This window comes from Stegostoma tigrinum, chromosome 28 (genome assembly GCF_030684315.1).
Source record: "Stegostoma tigrinum isolate sSteTig4 chromosome 28, sSteTig4.hap1, whole genome shotgun sequence".
NCBI lineage: Eukaryota > Metazoa > Chordata > Chondrichthyes > Orectolobiformes > Stegostomatidae > Stegostoma > Stegostoma tigrinum.
In genome coordinates, this window is record NC_081381.1 from 41,099,578 (window position 1) to 41,122,747 (window position 23,170).

Sequence of the window (23,170 nt, forward strand, 5' to 3'; positions counted from 1 at the left end):
TTCAACATGTATATTAACGCCAATAGAGTAACTAGGGAGAGAATAGGGCTCCTTAAAGATCAACAAGGCAATCTATGTAGAGGAGGAGTTAGGCGAGATCCTAAGTGAACGTTTCATGTCAGTATTTACTGTGGAGAAAGACATAGAACCTAGGAAGGTCTGTGAAATAAATAACAATATCTTGAAAAGAGTCCACATTACATAAGAGGATGTGCTGGAGATGTTAAAGCACATAAAGGTAGCTAAATCTTTGGGACCTGATCAAGTGTGTTCCAGGACATTGTGGGAAGCTAAGGAAGAAATTAAAGGAGCCCCTATCAGAGATCTTTGTATCATCAACATCTGCAAATGAGAAACTGGAAGTCTGGAGAGTGGCGAATGTTGTGTCATTATTTAAGAGCCAGAGATCTATGGACAGTGAGCCCAACTTTACTGGTGGGTAAGTTCATGATGGAGACCAGATCTACATGCATTTGGAAGGGCAAGAATCAATTATGGATAGTTAGCATGGCTTTGTGCACTGGAAATTATGTCTCACAAACTTAATTCAGCTTTTTGAAGAGGTGACAAAGAAGATAAGTGAAGTCAGGGCAGTAGGCATTGTCCGCATGGACTTTAGCAATGCCTTTGACAAGGTTCTACATGTTATATCAGTTAGTTAGGTTAGGTCACATGGAATCCAGGGAGAGCTAGCCAATTGGATACAAAATTGGCTTGATGGTAGGAGACAAAGTGTAGTGGTAGACATTCGTTGTTCAAAATAGAGACCTGTGACCAATGGTGTGCCTAATGACAATAGAGTAATTAGGGAGCATTGATGCTGGATCCACTTTTATTTGTCATTTACATAAAGGGTTTAGATGAGAATGATGAGACATGGTTAGTAGGCTTGCGGGTGACACCAAAATTGGTGGTATAGAAGACAGCGAAGATTTTTATTTCGGAATACAATTGGGCCAGTGTGTCAAAGAATCACAGACGGAGTTTAATTTAGATAAATGTGAGATTTTGCATTTTGGTAAGATAAACCAGGGCAGGATTTTTACAGTTAATGGTAGGGTCCTAGGGAGTGTTGTGGAACATAGAGACTTAAGGGTGTGGGTACATAGTTCCTTGAAAGTGTCATGACTGATAGACAAGGTGATGAAGAAGACCTACGGTATGCTTGCTTTCATTGGTCAGAGCACTGAGTACAGGAGTTGGGGCATCAAGTTGTGGCTGTACAAGACCACATTGTAAGGCCACATTGGAGCACTGCATACAATTCTGGTGGGGTGTTTACATTGGAAGGGGTGCCAGAAAGGTTTACAAGAGTGTTACAAAGGCTGGCTGGATAGGCTAGGACATTTTTCCCTGGAGTGTAGGGGGCTGAGGGGTGACCTTATAGAGGTTTATAAAATTATGAGGGGTTTAGATGAGGTGAATAGCCAGGGTCTTTTCCCCAGAGTAGGATAGTCCAAAACTTGAGAGCATAGGTTTAAGATGAGAGGGAAAAGATTTAAAAGGGAATTTGAAATGCAATTTTTTTCACACAGATGGTGGTCCGTATGTGGAATGAGCTACCAGAATAAGTGATAGAGGCTGATACAGTTATTACATTTAAAAGACATTTGGACAGGTATATGAACAGAAATGTTGAGAGGGATATGGGCCAAACACACACTAATGAGACTAGTTCAGTTTAGGAGCCCTGTTTGGCATGAATGGCTTAGACCGAAGGGCCTTTTTCCATACTGTATGATTCTGTGGCATGCCTAACACCAGAAAGCATAAGTTTAAAGTGAGGATTCAGTGGTTTACAGGAGATCTGAGAAATCGTTTTCACTCAGAGGGTGGTAGAAATATGGAAAGTGCTTCCTGAAAGGGTAGTAAAAACAAGTACTTTAGTGATGTTTAAGAAGCAACTGGATGAGTATTTAAAATGCTAGGATACAATAGGCTATTGATTAGGTGCAGGTAAATGTGATGGTGTAGTTTGGTGTTTGTGGAGGAGACTGAAGGGCCTGTTTCAATGTTGTATGATTATGGCATTAATGACTCGAGAAGTCTATGCATGGCCATACATTGTGAGATTAAGTGACTATCACACTCTGAAGACATCATCTATTCCATGCTTGCTGGTGCAAAATTTACTTTAGGAAGCCACTGTGGGGCATAACCTTGACTTTCCTGCAAGGCACGCCAGGACTTGGTGATAACATTCTCATCCATGCTTCAGGACATTGTCTTTTCACAATACGAATTCACTTACTGCCACCTCAGAATGTTTCACTACTGTTAGGAGACATCTTCCTTGTGCAACATTACGTCAAGTCCCTGTACGCCCTCTCGGTACATATAAAGGATCCCATAGCAGCACTCAAAGAGGAGCAGAGAATGTCACTTCCCATCTTGGTCAATATGTCGTTCTCAAACACTGACACCATCAAACATTCTGGACACTTACTTCACTGGGATTTTTTGGGATCTTGCTGTGTTCATAGTGGCTGGTCCATGTCCTACATCAGAGTTTTTAAAATGCTGAACTGAATAAAGCACCTTCAGGATGTTCTGAGATCAGAAAAGGCATTCTAAAAATGTACTTATTTGCTTTCTGGCATATATTTACACCAGCTCCTCTATGTGTAGCATAAAGCAACCATCCTGTCATCAACTTCACCAAGTGAGATCACGAATGATGAGGAGCAATCAAAATTCAACAGTCTCTTCTCCAAAAATGATATGAACTGATAATCCATCTGTTTTCCAGCCGCATACAAAGAGGTCGCAGGGAGAGGTGACGCAATCTTTTAACACCTTCGTCAGCAATGATGTGGGGGTGCAGTGTTGGGGTGGGCAAAGTCTGAAGTCAAATTACACCAGGCCAAAGTCGAACAAGTTTATTTGGAATCACACAAGCTTCCCCAGAACAGCCCCTTTGTCAGGTGCAGTGAGAGAGTGTACAGGCACAGAGTTTATAAACAGAGAGATCAAAGGCTGAGAGATCAACTGGTGAGATTGAAGTGTCAGGTGATTAGATAGTGAAGATTCCCTGGTAAATGAGAATCATGGATTCAGTTCTGCATGCTGCTTGGAGTCATTATGTGTCCATGTGGGGAGAAAAGGTCATTCTCCTTTGGTAATATCAGGCTGTGCAGAATACTTTGTTGCATGTCCTCCAATTTGTCCAAAACTGATAAAGCTACTAATCTTTGTAATCCTCCAATAAATAAGTGTACTTTAACGCAGTTCAAGTCCATATTTTTGTGCAAGCACTTTATTTCAGTTAGCTACACTCCACTAACTTTGATCCTAACCATAACCTTAATCCCAACTCTAACTCTAACCATAACCCTAACCCTAACCCTCACCCTAATCCTGACCCTAACGCTAACACGCTAATCCTAACCTTAATGCTAATCTTAAACCTAACTGTAACCCAATCCTAATCCTAACCCTAAATCTGACCCTAATCCGAACCCTCACCATAATGTGAACCCTAACTCTAATCCTAACCCCGATCCTCTCCCTAATGTTAACTCTCACACCAACCCTCACCCTATCTCTGACCCTAAAGCTAACCTTGACCCTAATGCTAACCCTAACACAAACCCTCACCCTCACCCTAACACTAGCCATAACCCTAACCCTTATCCTAGCCCTAACCACACCCACTAATTGTGAGTTCCCTATATTTATATGACAAATTTAAATCAAAATAAATTCTTCATTAATATATCCATCACCTATTCTTTCATTCCATTCGGTTTCAGTCATTCCTTCAGATTATATTAGTTGTGAACAGCCTCCAGTAACTCTGTCTTGTAATACAACTCATATAGACCTCACAATCATTGATGCATCTCAGTGATGCAGTAGTAATCTTAATGGGATAGTAATCTGGTACCTCATGCTCTAAAGTTCTGGATGCATAGATTTGACTTTCATCATGGCCAATGGTGAAGTTTGAACTCAGCTAAATCTGGAAATATAAGTGAGTCTAATGTTGACTGTGTAACCATTGGTTTCAAAAGGTCCAAAGCAGACACCAGGTCGGTGAGCATCTGTGAACAAGGGATTAGGGACATCTTCATGTATGGCACTTGCATTTTTCCAGAACTGGCTTGTCCAGCTATCTACGAAAACACACAGGATGATTGCGTCTGCCCTCACGAAATTCAAAGGCTGCATTCCCATCGTTTTTGGCACATGGAAGAAGGCCAGTGAACAATAAACACCAGTACTCTTGAAATTGAAAGTAGAATAGATTTTTTTTCCAGATTTGGAACCTGCATTTTGTATCTGTCTATGGGTTAAAAGCAGAGAACGCTGCTGGCAGCACTTGTTCCGAAGAAATCATGAGCCCAGTTGATAAGTCTATTAATTTGAATTTAATACTTTTTTAATTCACATGTTTCTAATGAAATGTGGACACATTAACTTTTAATGGTAATATTATGCCCTGCACATTGATCATTCAACACATTTGCCAAAATAATCTGAAGATCAGATTGAACATCAACAAAACAAATGATTCCAAGGAGGTTTGATTAATTAATATGCTCAGTTTAATCTCTTAAATTTCACTTTTTCTTTTTTTAAATGATGTTTTTAACTCTGCTATAATTAATGAAAAACATTAATGAGGAAGGGCTGCTTTAGGATTGGGACTCAGGCATTGCTGGGTCTAAATAACATTGTAATATTTTGCAAAAATCCGCCATATTGGAAATAAATGGACAAGAGCTCAGGACTTTTATGACTTCAAAAAAAATCTGTGCAGTGTCTGCAGAGGAGTAAGAAACCACCAGCAGAAATATGAACAGGGCCTGGAGGTCACTACACAAGAATGACTGACAGTGGGGAACATTGTCTCGATCCAGCATATTGCAGATACAATTTACAACTTACATCCAAGACTATCAACCCCATGTGAAAAGAATCTAGCCCGAGATGGTTTTTACGCCTCTAGCTAGACAGCTCATGGAAGATAAAAACCGAAAGAACTGCAGATGTAGAATAACTGTACAGAGACCTGTATCCCTTCACCAAACCACCCTTTATTTAAATTTGCACAGTACATTGGCTGCGGCCAACTAGTCAGTCCTCTGAACTGAAGAGATTATAATCTGCAGGTTATATTGGTCAAGCCAAGGCTTTTGTGATTGACCGAGGTTAACAGCCCCAACCAAAGATCTCACAGTCAATAAGATCCAGCTGGTTCCAATCACTACAGGATGCTGTAAATCAGAAACAAAAACAGAAATTGCTGGAAAAGCTCACTAGGTCCAGCAGCATCTGTGGAGAGAAATCAGAGTTAAAGTTTTGGTTCAAGTTACACAAGAAAGGGTGACTGGACCCAAAATGTTACCTCTGATTTCTCTCCACAGATGCTGCCGGACCTACTGAGCTTTTCCAGCAATTTCTGTTTTTGCAGTTCATAGAAGATACAAATTCATGCAGACAGCGTGGAGCCAAGAGGGTTACTGTGACAATCACCCACATTCAACTTCAGGCAAGGCTATTAACACCTTCTCTACACATCGGAAATCCAATTAATTCGATCAAGTACTCAAAGAGGACATTGACAAGACAATAGGCCTGGCGTTTGAAGGCCCTACAACTAGCACAACTACATCGAAGAGAACCAAATAGGTATCTGAGAGCTTCGGAATCAGGAGATAGAAAACCTAATGACCAACACAACCAACACACACTAAGCAGAACCAAGACCAATAAAAATTCAAAGCACCAACTAATCTGACCAACACCAAAAGCCCTTGGGCACACACTGAGGTAAAGACTGAGTTTGACAAACCGACACGTGTAAAGAAAAACCAAGTACTTGCCTGACAGCTCCAATACGCAACTAACCCCATCAGCGGACTCTACCCAGACCGAACAGTTAAGCAGCCTGAAGTCCTCAGCCACGCTCAGGATACGGCAAGCCAGACCAACCGCATCAGGCAAACTTCAAAATTGCATTCAGAGTGGTGAGCATAATCCTGAGAGCGCAGAGTTCCAACTTCGTTAGTCGTGGGAGGTGGGTGGTATCACTGAACGGTGATTCTAATATAGTCATTCTAATTAATTGTGTATTTTAAACAATAGTGCATCCTGTATAATAGTGAATAGTTGCTACCTCGCCCTATATGGTTGTTACCTTTTCTTGTGCTATTGTGTTATGTTTTGGTACATAAATGCATGCAGCGATTCTTTCGTCCTCAAACATCTGTCTGCTGCCTTTTCATTTTGTCCAGTGTCCAGAACCAGGCATTGGGAGCAATTCAAACTGTTTAAAAATCAGAAGTACAACTGACTGAAAACCAAAACCCCTACTATAGTGAATTTCACTCATCATAGGATCAGACTGGATGTAGCCCAGTGGCATTATCACTAGACTATTAATCCAGAGACCCAAATGATCTCCTGAAGACTATGGTGGCAGATGGTGGAATTTGAACTCAGTTAAAACAAACTAAGATCTGGAATTAGGAATCTACTGATGATCATAAAGTCATTGCCGGGGAAAACCCATCTGGTTCGCTAATGCACTTCAGGGAAGGAGATCCTTACCTGGTCTGGCCTGCATGTGACTCCAGACCCACAACAATGTGGTTGATTCTCAATTGCCCTCTGAAATGGCTGAGTAAGCCATTCAGTTGTATCAAGTACCTCAAAGTTAAAAGAAAACCAGACAGATCTCTTGGCAACAACCTAGGCAATAGAAAAGGCAATGGCAAAAACGGCCGTGTTAACTCTGCAAAGTCCTCCCCACTAACACTGGGGGCGTGAGTGCCAAAATTCGGACAGCTGTCTCACATGCCAGTCAAATAGTGTTAATTCTGTTTCCTCTCCATAGACCGGCTGAGCTTTACCAGCAATTTTATTTTTATGTTTCTGATTTCAGCATCCACATTTCTTTCAGAGACACCATCCCTGGATATATCCTGTTCCACTGGCAGCATGCACCCAACGGGAGTATCAACACAGTGTTACACAGTAGGGAGGGAGTTGCCCTGAAAGTCCTCAACATGGACCCCGGATACTGTGAAATCACGTGGCTTCAGTTTAAACACAGGCAAGGAAAGCTCCTGCTGATTACTACAAACCATCCTCCCTCAGCCAATGAATCGATACTCCACCAAGAGTAGGTCAGCAGCAGTACTACTGATCGAGCTGGTTGGGTCCTAAAGGACATAGCTGCTAGACTGGGTCTGTGGTAGATGGTGAGGGAACCAACAAGAGGGAAAAACATACTTGACCTCATCCTTACCAATCTTCCAGCTGCACGTGCATCTGTCCATGACAGTATCGGTAAGAGTGACCATCGCACAGTCCTTGTGGAGACAAAGTCCCACCTTCACATTGAGAACAACCTCCGTCGTGTTGTGCGGTGCTATCACCGTGATAAACGGGACAGGCTTCGCACCGATCTCGCGACTCAAGACTGGGCCCCCATGCAGCATTGTAGACCAGCAACTGCAGCAGAATTGTACTCCAGCACAATCTGTAACCTCATGCCCGAAATATCCCCCACACAACCATTACCGTCAAACCAGGGACCAACCCTGGCTCAATGGAAACTGCAGGAGGGTATGCCAGGAGCAGCACCAGGCATACCTGAAGATGAGGTATCAACCTGGTGAAGCCACCAAACAGGACTACTTGCACACCAAACAGTGAAAGCAGCAAGTGACAGACAGAGCTAAGTGATCCCACAACCAACAGATAAGATCTAAGCTCTGCAGTCCTGACACATCGAGTCGTGAATGGTGGTGAACAATTAAAAAACTCACTGGAGGAGGAGGCTTCTCAAATATCCCCATCCTCAATGATGGAAGAGCCCAGCACTAAGTGCAAAAAATAAGGCTGAAGCATTTGCAGCAATCTTCAGCAGAATTGCCAAATGGATTATCCATCTCAGCCTCCTCCAGTGGCCCCCAGCTTTACAGATACCAGCTTTCAGCCAATTCAGTTCACTCCATGTGATATCAAGAAACGGTTGGAGACACTGGATACTGCAAAGGCTATGGGTCCTGACAAGATTCTGTCAATAGTCCTGAAGACTCACCCCTCCCCTAGCCAAGCTGTTCCAGGGCAGCGACAACATTAGCATCTATCCAACAATGTTAAAAGTTACCCAAAGTATATCCTATATATAAAAAGCAGAACAAATCCAACCAGGCCAATTACAGCCCCATCAGTGTACTGTTGATCATCAGTAAAGTGATGGAAAATGTCATCAGCAGTGCTATCAAACAGAACCTGTTCAGCAACACCCAGTGACACCCACTTTAAGTTCTACCAGGGCCATATATTTCTTGACCTCATTACATCCCTGGTTCAAACATGGACAACATAGCTGAATTCCAGAGGTGAGCTGAGAGTGATAGCCCTTGACATCATACCTACATTCGACCAACGTGGCATCAAGCAGCCCTTGCAAAACTGGAATCAATGGGTATCAGGGAGTGAATTCTCTGATGGTTAGTGTCATACCTAACACATAGGAAAATGGTTGTCGTTATTGGAGATCAGTCAACTCAGCTCCAGGGCATTTCTGCAGCAATTAATTCCTCACGGTAGTGTCCCAGGCCCAACCATCCTCATCTGCTTCATCCATGATCTTCCCTCCATCAGAAGATCAGAAGTGGAGATAGTTGCCGATGATTGCACAATGTTCAACACCATCCTCAGGTACTGAAGCGATCTGTGACTAAATAAAACAAGAGTTGGACAATATCCAGACTTGAGCTGACAAATTGCAAATAACATTCGCCCCATGCAAATGCCAGGCTATGACCATCTACAATCTAAATATCACCCCTTGACAATCAATGGTGTTACCATCACTGAACCCATAATTGATATCCTGGGAGTTATTATTGATCAGAAATTCAATTGAACTCACCACATTAACACAGTGGCTACAAGAAGCTAGGAATACTGTGGTGAGTAACTCATCTCCTGACTGCCCAAAGCCAGTCCACCATCTCCAAGGCACTGGTCAGGAGTGTGATAGAATATTTCCCATTTGCCTGGAAGAGTGCAGCTCCAACAACACACAAGAAGCTTGACACCATCCAGGACAAAGCATCATGCTTAATTGGCACCACATCCACGAGCATTCAATCCCTCCACCACCAATGCTCAGTCGCAGCAGTGTGTACTATCCACAAGATGCACTGCATAAAATCACCAAAGATCCTCAGACAGCACCTTCCAGACCCATGACCACTTCCTTCTAGAAGGACAAGGGCAGCAGATATATGGGATCACCGCCAACTTCAAGTTCCCCTCCAAGACACTCACCATCCTGACTTGGAAATATATCACCATTCCTTCACTATCATGGGTCAAAATCCTGGAATTCCCTCTTTAATGACATTGTGGGTCAACCCACAGCAGACGGACTGTAGTAGTTCAAGAAGGAGCTCACCACCACCTTCTCTGGGGATGGGCAAGAAATGCTGGCCCTGACAATGATGCCCACATCCCAGAAAATGAATAAATAAAGAAAAAGAGACGGGAACACTGATGCTGTCAACATGTCCCTGGAAAAGAAGATATTCTAATAGCTCAAATAAATAATCCTCACTTTTATTAATGCAAAACAGCTAGACCTCACAGCAAAAAAGACTCACCATGAAACTCGACAAAACTGACATGTCACCAGAAAAAGGAAGCATTTGTTTCCGGGTGAGCCAAGAATGAAGGTGAGAGAAATAGCAAGAGAACACATATCAACCCTAGCAGAAAGTGAAACTAATGTAAAAGAGACTTTGTTCACGAACAGATCAACAAGAATGAGACCTGACCCAGGCAGTCTCATACATGCTGAATACATGCTAATATATTAGACCATGTTTAACTTGTCCATTTGTAAAAGAATGTGCACCATTTATTTGTTAAGTCGCCATTTGTTAAGTTGCCTCTTGTGCTGGTACTTGATATTCCATTCAACACACATTAAATCTCAAATGACCGACACTCAGCGAGGTTTCATTAAAATTCAGAAACCTAAATAGGAGCTATTCAGCCTCCTTAATTAATTTTGTAAAGTCACTAGTTTATTCACCCAAATGGAAGGATGCTTGAATGAGCATGAATAAACATCGAGGTACTTCGACATTCTTTAGTGGTGTAATTCATTCCTTCATTTCATCAAAGATTCAACTTCAAGATGCACATATGTATGTATGTATATCTTTCTATATCATTATATGCTGCACTTAGGAATATAGGAAATCAGTACTTATTGTTTATGCTCCAACTTCAGTGTATGATTATGATCTAACAAGGTGTAGAACTGGATGAACACAGCAGGCCGAGCAGCATCAGAGGAGCACGAAAGCTGACGTTTCGAGCCTAGACCCTTCTTCAGAAATGTCTTCAGAAGGGTTGAGGCTCGAAACGTCAGCTTTCCTGCTCCTCTTATGCTGGTTGGCCTGCTGTGTTCTTCCAGCTGTACACTTTGTTATCTCAGATTCTCGAGCATCTGCAGTTCCTACTATCTCTGTATGACTGCGAGCCCTGATGTAGGAGAGAGACAGAGAGAGGTTACCACCAGCTAGCAAGGATCAACTCCACCTTCCAGAAACACCTGTCAAACGTGAGCTTGGAGATGTGGCTCAGGATTAGGCTCATCGACCACACAGGACCTATCGAACCCATGACCAGTGCTGAGGAATTTCCTAGGTGGACAATCATACTTGTTAGCAAATGATTGACGATGAGGTCTTAGTACACTTCCACCAATCTATTGTCCTCGACTTTTACACAGGGGTCAAAAAATGGCTGGTGGAATCCTGGTATTGTCCAATTAAATGCGCTGAGGTCAGGAATATTGAGGCCTGGCTGTTCTTAAGGATGTGGGACATTTGGGTTGATCTCCCAGCAGTTTGTAGAAGGAGGGGATTTCCTGGCTCATAATGAGAGAGACAGGTTCTGGTTACTCCTTAGTGACAGATCACTGAGAATTCCTGTCCCTGGGAGAACCTGGCTTGTAATGGAGCTGAGGAGGAGCAGCATCCATAAGCCCTTCCAAAACATGTGAAGTTTCAAAATTTCCTCACACCTTATTTCTGTTGCCAAGCAACATTAATTTAGAAGTCTCTTGTTGAAGTAAGCTTGCAGTATCAATAACTTTGTGGGCCACAAGTTTTGAATATAAAATGAAATCGTGTCTGTTTTTACTGAGAGCCTTGCCTAGGATTTAAATCATCGCCAAAAGTAAAATGCTAAACAAACTGTAATTCTTTAATGTGTTGAGGAGTCCCTAGCCTTGAAAAAAAATTGTTCTTCCTACCAATGTTGCCAGGCCTGCTAAGTTTCTCCAGTGATTTTGATTTTTCTAAATAACCTACAAAAGGGTATGATATCCATTGTAAACACTCTAATGTCGAGAATGGCAGAGTATAATTCATTCAGGCTCCAATCATCATGTTCCAACTGACTTTGTGCTAAATCAAAAAGGAGCAGATAAACCTAATGTGATCAGAATTCATCAAAGTAAATCAAAAATATTCAACCCAGTCCTGACAGGTTTAAACTAAATGTGAATAATCCTTAAGTGATGTGGCTCATTGTCTATCCCCAGGATATCAAAGAAACTGGCTTCTGCACATTCTTGTCCAGATCTTGAGATAATACAACCATGAGATGGAGGACTAGAGTAGGCCGTTCAGCCCATTGAGCCTGCTTTGCCATTCTCATCCAGTGTGTAGAGTCGATCTTAAAATAATGAATGCAAGTGTATCACATGCTGCAAGTTGTTGATGTGCAACAATTCTTGTTGTGAGCGCAAAAGACCAATGTTCATCAGGACTTTAATAACTAAAATTATTTTTTTCTAAACAAGTTACAAATTAAAATATATCACTCCTTTTTTTTATTGAATGGTACTTGTTGAGGGATGAATATTGCTCAAGACAATGGGAAAGATCTCTCGTCCTAAAGTTAAAAGACGTTTAGTTGCAATCTACCAAAAGGGTACCTAGGGTCTTTCCGATAATCATAACTGGTCTGAAAGACACATGTCCCCTCAGTGCTGCCATGAAGTGTGAGCACAGATCATATGTTCAGGTACCTGGAATGGGATTTGAACACATGATCTCTGACCTCCAGCTGTCCCCAGCTTTTACAAAACACTCAGACCCCTGACATTACCAAACAGCCTCATTCCGTTTCTCTCTCGTTTGCTCGTGACCGCACATACCAGGCAGTTCTCAATCAGGGAGAGACATAAAGTCATTGAGTCATAGATTGATACAGCATGGAAACAGGTCCTTCAGCCCAAACTGGTCCATGCTGACCATTGTGCCCACTCAGCTAGTTCCAATTGCCTGCATTTAATCCATATCCCTCTAAACCTTTCTCATCCATGTACACATCCATATGTTCTGATAATGTTGCTATTGTTCCCTGCCTCAACCACTTTGACTGGCGGCCCATTCCATGTACGCACCACTCATCCTATGAAGAAGTTGCACCTCAGATCCTTCTTAAATCTATCGCCTCTCACCTTAAACCTATGCCCTCTAGTTTTCCATTCCCCACCCCTGGGAAAAAAGACAATGTGCAGTCCACCTATATATGTCCCTCATGATGTTATACACCTCAATAAGGTCACCCCTCATTCTCCTACATTCCAAGGAATAAAGTCCTATTCTGGTCAACCTCTCCCCATAGTTCAGGCCTACTAGCCCTAGCAATATGCTCGTAAACCTTCTTTGCACACTTTCCAGTTTAACTCTGTCTTCCTTATAACCGGGTGGCCAAAACTGTAGACAATGCTCCAAGTCAGCCTCACCAATGACTTATACAACTGTAACATAATATCCTAACTCCAATACTCAATGCTTCGACTAATGAAGGCCAGCGTGCTAATGCCTTCTTCACCGCCCTGTCTACCTGTGATGTCATTTTCAACAAACTACATACTTGTACTCCTAGGTCCTTCTGTTCCACAACAGTCCTGTGTATGTCTTTTTGTATGACAGTGTGCCATGTCCGTTTGCACCATGCATCAGCAGCTTATACAGCAAACATACGTCAGCAAGCAAAAAATCATGTCTCAAAGTGTAAGGGCAGTAGCCCTCACTTGTTGGTGATGAGTCACAGTGTTTAGGCTACAGTTTGACCAGGAGATCAAAATTCTCTAATGTCCCCATTTCATCACTTACACTTGTCAGCGTTAATTGGTAACTCAACATATTTACTCAAAATATTATTCGGGCAGCTTCTTAATTTTCTTGATATATCAAGTTAACAATCAATCATGTTTATGTTGGAATATTTTTATGTGCTGAAAGTGTGATATTTTGTCAATGCTGAAGCACGGTGAGACTGAATCCCAGTTTATCCGATTTAACACCTTTGAGGTCACATCTTTCTAAAAAGTCCAGAAAGAAATCTTTCTGAAGAAGGGTCCCAACCCAAAATGTCAACTTTCCTACTCCTGGCCTACTGTGTTCCTCCAGCTCCACACTGTGTTATCGAGGGTCATTTCATGTTTAAGCATTCAGTTTGAATAATACTCTCCTGTGAGCTGGGAGCTCGATCTTCCTGCTGGGGTTAAGCATACTGCAGGAGACTAGAACGATCTTTTCATTTCTGGAAATAGTGAGCACACCCAAATGGAATAATAACCCTTTTGCAATCCAGCAGTGCCAATAGTGACTCACAGCTAAGAGGGTGTAAATTCTTAAACACATCAATAACAAGGAACCATTGAATTTCCATCCAATTGAGTCATTGCATGGCAGCAAAGAGTGTTTTAATTAAGTTTTGGCACTGATATATTTAAAGGATGCCTTTCAGGAGAATACAGAAAGAGCAGATCAGCAGGAGATGGAAATAAGTAAAAGCTAGAACTACAAGAAGCTGGAAAGCCAAAGAGGTCTCACTGCCATAAAATTTATTCAACATGCTTACAATTTGTTCACTTTGGGACTGGTGGGAATATCTCTCCCAGAAAGTAAGCACCACACCACCTTCCCATTTAGCTGCCATTGAGCTGCCAGGATCCAGGGCCTGGTTTATCTAATGTTCCCCTCAAGGCCATGGCAGAAGATGGTCCCAATCCCAAGATGGCCACAATGTTGTGGAGCAAATGACAGCATCTCAGTGGTAGTCATGGCGGAGGAGGGCTGGAGGAAAAGGAAGGGCACAATGCCACCTTGCCTATCCTGTCCCAGTCTTCTGTAGCAGGATTATAACAGGACAAAGAAAACCCCGGGTGGCTGCCACAAGTCATTTGTCAAATGCCTCTTATAAATCGCAACACAAAGTCTCAGGATAGATGGGAATGAAGGAACCATACAACCATACTGCCTCTGTTGTTTGTGAGTGGCTGTGACTGGGAGAGTGCACAGTTCTTCAAGCTCACCATGAAACTGGGCAGAAAGTAGGTCAGGAACCTCCAATGGTGGAATTCCTGTCTGCATCAAACGTGTTCGAATTTCATGTCCAAAAAAATTCCCCACTTCCAGTGAGCTTGGGCAAATGGTGCCTCCTATTTCAGTGAAAAATATCGATAGGTTGGTATTTAGTTTGAAGGGGAACAGTCAACTCAATACCATTACAGGTGGCCTCAGGCCTCGTAAATGAACCAGAGGCAAGAGGAGGAGAATATTTTTTCATGCAATGAGTTAGTGTGATCTGGAATCCACTCCCTGAAATGGTGGGTTGTGCAGGTCTAATAGGAAATTTAAAAGGAATAGGTGGTTTCTTGAAAAGCGACATTTTTGCTGGGCAATGGGGATCACACAGATCAGTGGGACTAATTAGACAGCCCATTCAAAGAGCCAGTGTAGGCAAAATGGGCCAAATGACCTCTTTTCCATGATTATGATTCCATATGATTCACAGCTAGGCAACCACAAATCTACTGTAACAGACTAATGAAAGCTTAGGTGTGCAATGAGAAACTTTATGGATTAGCAGTTTTGAAATTGCTTTTGTTCTTCCACATTATTGCAATTTTGACAAACCCATTCATTTTAAGACCAGAGAAAGTCATTAAAAGGCATAAAATTGTGATTCTTTTTATTCACTTTGGGATGTGGGTGTTGCTGGCTGGCCAGCGTTGATTGTCTGTCTCTAGTTGCCTTTGAGAAGATGGCGTTGAACTGCCTTCTTGAGTCGCTGTGCTCTCAGTAGACCACAATATAATTAGGGAAGGGATTCTGGAGTTGTGACCCAGTGACAGTGAAGAAACAGCGATGTATTTTCAAGTCAGATAGTCAGTGGCTTGGAGGGGAGCCTTCGGGTGATGGTGTTCCCATGTATCTGCTGCCCTTGTCCTTCTAGATGGAAGTGGTTGCGAATTTGGAAAGTTGTGTCTAAGGAGTCTTGGTGAACTGCTTCAGTGCATCCTGTAGATAGTAAATGATGTTGCTAGTGCATGTCAGTGGGTAGAAGGAGTATATTTGTGAATGTGGTGCCAATCAAGTGGATTACTTGGTCCTGGATGATGTCAAGTTTCTTAAGTGTTGTTGGACCTGTTGTGGAAGTTGGAGAGGAGTATTCCAACATATTCCTGTGTTGCATTTGTGGATGATGGACAGGTTTTGAGAGTCTTTTGCCGCAGGATTCTTAGCTTCTGACTTGCTCTTGTACCCACTGTATTTATATGGCAAGTCCAGTTCAATTTCTGGTCAATGATCAGTTATCTAAATTATTAATCAAATCATTCATTGTTGAATTACTGCAATTGCACCCCAACTTGTTAATCAGTTTCTTAAAAGATATCTCAAAGAGTAATGTAAAGTAAGATTAGTTCTGCTTATAGAAAGCTGAATATGCTGAATATCACCCAGTTATTCCCAGAGGAGATCTTACATTGTAGCAACAACGTCCAGGTGTGAGATGGAAGTAGCGCATGAGGCACACTGTTGTAACAGCCTTGTTGCAGTTTTATCGTCAGATTAGTGCGTTCTACATTTCAGCAGATATTCAGGCAGCAGGTGGAACAGGATGGTGACTCAACTGGGTGATGTATAGGCAAAGCTGCAAATGTGAAATCAGCAGCTGTGAAAGGAAATTTCCTCTCATACTGATCCCAAGTGAATGTCCTATTTATACTGCAAAGGCGCGAAAGAGTGTCAGCAAATTTAATGGTTATCTAGCAATCTTTTTTAAATGAAAACTTGCATAGTTTGCTCTGTAGAACTATGGGCTGTTGCTCCACAAGATGCTACACTGACCAGTTTTTACCAAGTTGTTTGGTATGCACGCCTAGTGCTTTGGGTGTAGGAGTAGGGAGATTATGTTACGGCTGTACAGGGAATTGGTGAGGCCGCTTCTGGAGCATTGTGAGCCAGTCTGGTCTCCCTGCTATAGGAAAGACGTGAAACTTGAAAGGGTTCAGAAAAGATTTACAAGGATGTTGCCAGGGATGGAGACTTTGAGCTATAGGGAGAGGCTGAATAGCCTGGGACTATTTTCCCTGGAGCGTCAGAGGATGATGGGTGACTTTTACAGAAGTTTATAAAATTGTGAGGGGCATGGATAGGGTGTATTCCTGCTCTTTCCTTTCTTATCAAGACTAAATTGCCCATAGTGCCTGGGGACGTGCAGTTTGGGTGGATTGGCCATGGCAATTGCAGGGTTACAGGGAAACGGTAGGGAGGTGGCTCTGGGTAGGGTGCCGTTTGGAGGGCCGATGTACACTTAACAGGCTCAATGGCCTGCTTCCACACTGTGGGGATTCTATGAAAACAAAATTGGAATGATGTGTCATCACTTTTATGTTTGATGCACTGACCTACTCATTGGTACAGCAATTTCCTCTAAAGGTGCATTCTGCTAGCACCAGGCTCTCTTGTCAGGCAAGGAAAAAAGTTGACACAGGTTAAATGTTACAGGTAGTAATGAGCTGCCTTCTTTAACCATTGCAGTCCATGCCATTGAGCGACTCTCTCAGTGCTGTAAGGGATGGAATTACAGGATTCTGACTCTGCATCAGTGAAGAAATGGTAATATATATTCCGGATCGGCTTGCTGTGTAACTTGGAGAAGAATGTGCAAGTGTTGGTACTCCTGTGCCTGTTTTTCCCTTATCCAGTGGTAGAGATGACAGGTTTGAAACGTACTATTGGAGGGGCCTTGGTGAGTTATTACGATGCATCTAGTAGATAGTGCACACTGCTGCTACTGTGCATTGGTGATGGGGAGAGCAAATGTTTGTAAAAAATGATGCAAATGATGCTGGAGAATCTGAGATAACAAGGTGTGGAGCTGGATGAACACAGCAGGCCACACAGCATCAGAGGAGCAGGAAAGCTGACGTTTTGTGTCGAGAATTTTTCTGAAGACGGGTCTCCACCCGAAACATCAGCTTTCCTGCTCCTAAGATGCTGCTTGGCCAGCTGTGTTCATCTAGCCCCACACTGCGTTTTCTCAGATTCTCCGGCATTGGCAGTTCGTACTATCTCTCCAAATCAAGCAGGCTGCTTTGTCCCGGATGTTGTCAAGCATCTTGAGTGTTTTTGGGGCTGCACTCACCCAGGCAGGTGGGGAGTAATCCATCACACTCCTGACTTATGCCTTGTAGATAGTGCAGATTTTGGGGAGTCAGGAGGTGAGTTACTCACCGCAGTATTCTTAGCCTCTGACCCGGACTTACAGCCACTCTGTTTGAATGGCTAGTCCAGCTCAGTTTCTGGTCAGTGGTCACCCCAGGGTATGGTTAGTGGAGAATTCAGTGATACTGATGCCATTGAACACCAAGGTTAGGTGGTTAGATTCTCTCTGGTTGAATGTGATCATTGCCTGGAATTTATATGGCACATTATTTGCTACTTATCAGAGCTGCCTAGATGCTGTCCAGTTCTTGAAGCATTTGAACATTGACTTCTTCAGTAAATGTGGAGTCGTGAATGGTGCTTTATGTTATACAATCTTCAGTGAACATCCCCATTTCTGACCTCATGGTGGAGGGAAGGTCATTGATGAAGCAGCTGAGGCCGGTTAGACCTAAGACACTACCCTGAGGAACTCCCGCAGAGATATCCTGGAGCTGAGATGACTGACCTCCAATAAACATGGCCATCTTCCATTGTGTCAGGCATGAAAATGTGGAATTAGGGCCATCAGGAACCAGATTGTCATGGCCTAGCCTCACTTTGTAGTGAACTCACAACCAAGGGAGGCAAGGGGATCTGTTCTGAGTTCTGCCAACTCCTTGTTGCAGCTTCATCAAAAACCTTCTGAAAATGGCCAAGCTGGTCGTTTTTCATCATCACTCCATTGGTATCCAGCAGTGATCAGCCGAAGAACCTACACACCAGCCCATTGTAAGTTTAGTTGGCTGTGATGAATGACTCATCCCCTCTCTCTGAGATGCTTGTCCATCATCTATAATGGTCATGAGTGAGACTTGAAATACTAACCTTCTGAGTTCTAGCCTTCCCACTGTTACTGTTATGTGTCAGCTGTAGTCTAAAAGCTAACTAGCCTCTGTGAGGCAGAGTGTTTTGTGTTCAAGTTTCACTTCAAGACTTGAGCATAGAATATAGGTTGGCTCTTCAACGCACTCCTAAGGGAGGTCTACACAGCCAGAGGTGCTATCTTTTAGACGATGCCTTAAACAGAGCTTTCATATGACTTTCTATTTTTTCCCAGAAGACGTAAAAAAAAACACTTTGGCACTGTTTCAAAAAAGAGCCACCTGTCAATCGGTGTCAGTTTCTGTGTGCAACATAGCTTCTGTGTTTCCTATATTACAATAGTGGCATCAGTTCAAAAATATTTCAAGCACTTTGTGACTTCTGGTGGTCATGACAGACAAGAGATAAATGTTAACCTTTCCTTAACTGAACTGCAACCTAAATGATGCTTAACTGACCGGTGGGGTGGATGTCAATTATACTTCTGTAATAATAAAGGAAAGTCAAGAACTGTCAAGGAATATGAAAGGCAGAGAAATAAAATTTGAGTTTGTTTTGAGATCACAAACTGTTTTGGTGCTTGATATCTAAAGTGAGACAGACACTAAATCCACAAACAAACCTTTATCTGACACGTGTGATATGGATTCAAGCACGGCCTGACAGCTGCAAGTAACTTTCTCAACTACACATCTTTGGGTTGTGTGGCAAAAAAAGGTTAATATTCTTTGCCTTGCTGCTAATGAAACCAAGTTGCAGAAGGCAGATGACAGCATTAAAGTAGCATAAGTGCTAATCACAAACTAAACCTTAATGAGCACCTTTGGGAGCACCAAAATTGCAAACTACACACAAAGAACCAGAAATGTAAAGGTCCCAGAATGGAAACAATACCTGCTGGTGTGCTATTATCATCCGGTGCTGGTAATCATAATTCCCGACATGTTCTGAGTATCAAGACTAGAAATAGAGGCCATCCATTAGAGTCATAGAGCTGCCCAGCATGGAAACAGACCCTTTGGTCCGACCCATACATGCTGACCAGACATCAGAAATTAATCTAGCCCCATTTGCCAGCATTTGACCCATATTCTTCTAACCCCTTCCTAATCATGTAGCCATCCAGATGCCTTTTACATAGCTATCTCAACAGGGAGACTGATTAGACAGACAATTTATAGCTGAGATTTTGGCCAAATATCATCACACTGTGTGGTGTGTGGTGCCTGATACAAAAGGCCTTTTACTGGTATTTTGATCTCTTGCTTTGTTCATTGCCTCAATAAAAGCCTCATTACACAGGTATGCTTTCATATTTATAAACCCATGTGGTGAGAGATTCTTAAGGATGAGTTTGACTATTTGACTCATCTTGCTTCAGAACCAACTCTGTGTGAAACATATAAACGTTTTCTGCCGCATTGTCTCTGCTCTTGTATCCTAGGTCATTGCCCTCCTCTTGTGTTCAGGACTAGGTAAATAGTCCTGGCCCCACACTCTTTCATTTGAGAGAGGCAACTAGTGGAGACTTAACCTGAGGTTCAGCACATCCTAAGAGAAGGAGGGAAGTTGAGTAGCTGGGGGTTTATGGTAACCTTAGACAGTATAGAAATTGAACCTATGATGTTGGTATCTGTATTATAAACTAGCTGTCCAGCCAACTGAGCAAACCAAACAATTCACTAAGTGGACAGAAATTGGATGAGTTGTCTGACTGCTTCTAGCTCCAAGCTGCCCTCTGCTTTCATAAGATCCCTTTGTAATCTCTGACATTAGTAGGTTGTGACAGCGGCTGTTGTTACTGGTTTAATAGTCAAAGCATTATGGAACATGAATAAAGTGGTTAAGAGATGGAAATGTTCCATACCACAATAACATGTGTTGCCTCCCTTCTCAGGCAGATAAAAACAAAATTACAGGTGACTTCCAACTTTGCTTTGTGGCGGTAACCTAGCAACCTGCTCTTCCTTCATAGAAATTGCTTCATGTTTATTCTATTGATTGACTGAAATAACTAAATCAAGCTTTTCTATAAAACCTGCAGATTCAACACATTTTTTTCTTTAAACTGTTAGGAATATTAATTTATCTATTTTGTTAAAAAAAAACTCTTCCCTGGCTCTCTTCATCATTCTTTTTCTTGACCATCCCCTATTGATAAAATTTTCCAGCTGCCTCAAGTAGATGTTTTCCTAATCAATTTGTACTTAAATGCAAGACATTCTGCTGAAGCAGGCAAGACCTGAACCCAAGCCTCCTGATCCAGAGGTAGGGACACTACAATTGCATTACAGGAACACCACAACTCTGCTTGAGCACTGAGCAGTTCTCTTTTATATTCCAGTGTAGGAGCAGCACAGAAAGAGTTCATTTGACATGCTGAGGCACTTATTTCTGAAAGAACATTGCAGATGGTCCCAGTCCCAAGACCCAATCCCCATAGAAGAGTAAATCCTTTCTCTTTGGATGCTAATCCAATTCTCTTTTGAAAGCCACTATTGAATCCCCAACCTCTCAGGCAGTAAATTATAGTTTCTAAGTATTTGTGGTGTAAAAACATTTGTCCTCAAGTTGCCTTTGGTTCTTTGCTCAATCAAATGAAATCAGTGCCCTCTGCTTCTCTATTCTTCTGCCAATGGGGCCAATTTCTCTCAAACTACTTTATCCTCCTGATTTTGAATCCCTTGATCAAATCTGCCCTCAACTTTCTCTTGTTTAAGCAGACCAAGCTTCACATCTAGCATCTATCTGATATAACTGAAGTCCCTCATTCCTAGAACAGTTTTGGTAAAGATTTTCTCAACATGTCTAAAGATCCTGTGTTCTGCCTCACAGTTAGAATGCAGGATGCCTTAAAGAAAAATGTTCATAATACCGTTACTCTATCATGGTATGTGATCTGATGATATAAAAGTCTCAAACTCCATCTTAACTAGGGTCACTTGCAGCTTGACATGCTGATGGTAGAGTGCTACTCTCTGTAAGTGGACATTGTAATATTAATCCAGGCAGTGAAATATCTGTGTCTGCATATATCCAGAGTTTTAATAAAACATTGAAATTTTTAGTGCCATCTTGCACTTCTAGTGCTTATGTTACTGAAGCTACCATAGTTATTTTTGCACCCAGTGTAAATACTCTTCTGGATGTAAAGCCCACACCACAGTGACATTTCATAGTAAGCAATGGTGTCTATCTATAAAAGAGGTCAAGTTCTAAGTGGCAGACAATTGGAAACCTCCTTGAATGTCAGCTTAAAAAAAGCCTTGGATGTCAGAAGATTTCAGAAAACTGAAGCACTTATTTTTATGAATAGAGAGCTGTAACTTGAACAATCTGAAGTTAGAGCTACTCTTGGTTTTGCATAAAATCTATATTCAATGAAGCCTTATCACGCTATTTGAAAATAAAAGACGATTCGCCTGCTTTCTGATTTTGTGGTTCATGAAAAAAAATCAAAAGCTTTTCTTACAGCTTGGATTCAGAGCCTTCTTGAAAGAAATATAGGTTTTAAAACACTGAAATTAGTTTGCTGAACTAACCACTGTTACCTGAGTGCCTTGGTCAGTTGATTACACCACTTGTCTCTGATTCAGTACTTTCAAGGAAAGTCTTTGATATCAAGTCTCACTTAATTTACCTGATTACTATCGGCCACAAAGTCTTCATCTTACTTGTCTGTTGAATTAGATTTCTAACTTTTCTTTTATCCTCTGCTTTGACATTGAAAGGTTATAAAATTTAGATTAGTCAGCTAGTACACCATGTATGGTAAGTGTTACATATTTTACACTTGACATTGACTCCAGCTATTCTGTTAAAGTCACACACAATATGTGGAAGGAGGCAAGGAGTTTTAATCTAGCTTTCCGTGAGAACAGATACGTCTGTACCTGCTCCCTAAAGTCCGAGTAATTTGGCCTAATGGTATTTAGTTGTACATGTTGCTGTAATACAGTACATTTCCTTGTTACCTAGGAACAGCGCCTCTTCTATGTGAAATCCTTTACCACTAATCACAGGACAAAGCAATGGCAAAGAAAATTGGCAGTAGTGAACCACCTAAAATGACTCTTACCCAGTGCCACACAGTCACAGTGGTGGAGAAAATCATAAGGTACCAACAGTTATCATTGAGGAAAATGCCACTTTAGAGTGAAAGAGTGTGAGTGGTATACATTTATTTGCCTCAATTAGTTAAATTTCAATGTACCATGCTGGGACACATCAGCAACATGCCTCAATGAAGTCATTTTTGTGACAAGAATTTGTAGCTCATATTCTGTGAACTATTGAATTGTATTGTTTCTTACTACTTTCCATCTAATATCTTTATAGTGACTTTGTGCCACAATATTGTCTACTACACTATGTAATTTAACCAGTAGGGAATGTGATTTAATTTGGAAAGTGAGTTGCTGGTCATGTAAGTGAAATTCATCTGATGAAGATATCAAAAAGTAACATAACTAGAGAAACTCTGAGCACATAGAGAGATTCTGTCATGTATGAAAGGAAAGACAAGTTAAGAGGTAGATGAAGGGAGGGGAAGTGACCTAATCAACATTACTAGAAGAAAACTGGAAATAATGAGGAATAGAAGCATTGAGGCAGAGACAATGGTGATGGGGAAACATGGAAAGGAATGGACTGTTCAATTACTTGCGTAATTAAGTTAACATACAAATTGTTTGAATGCCTTGAGATTTCCAGAACGTTAGGTTTGACTTGGCAGTGTAACTTTATAAGTTAATCTCTCAGTTTTGTGCCAGGATTGTACTAATCTGTGCACATTA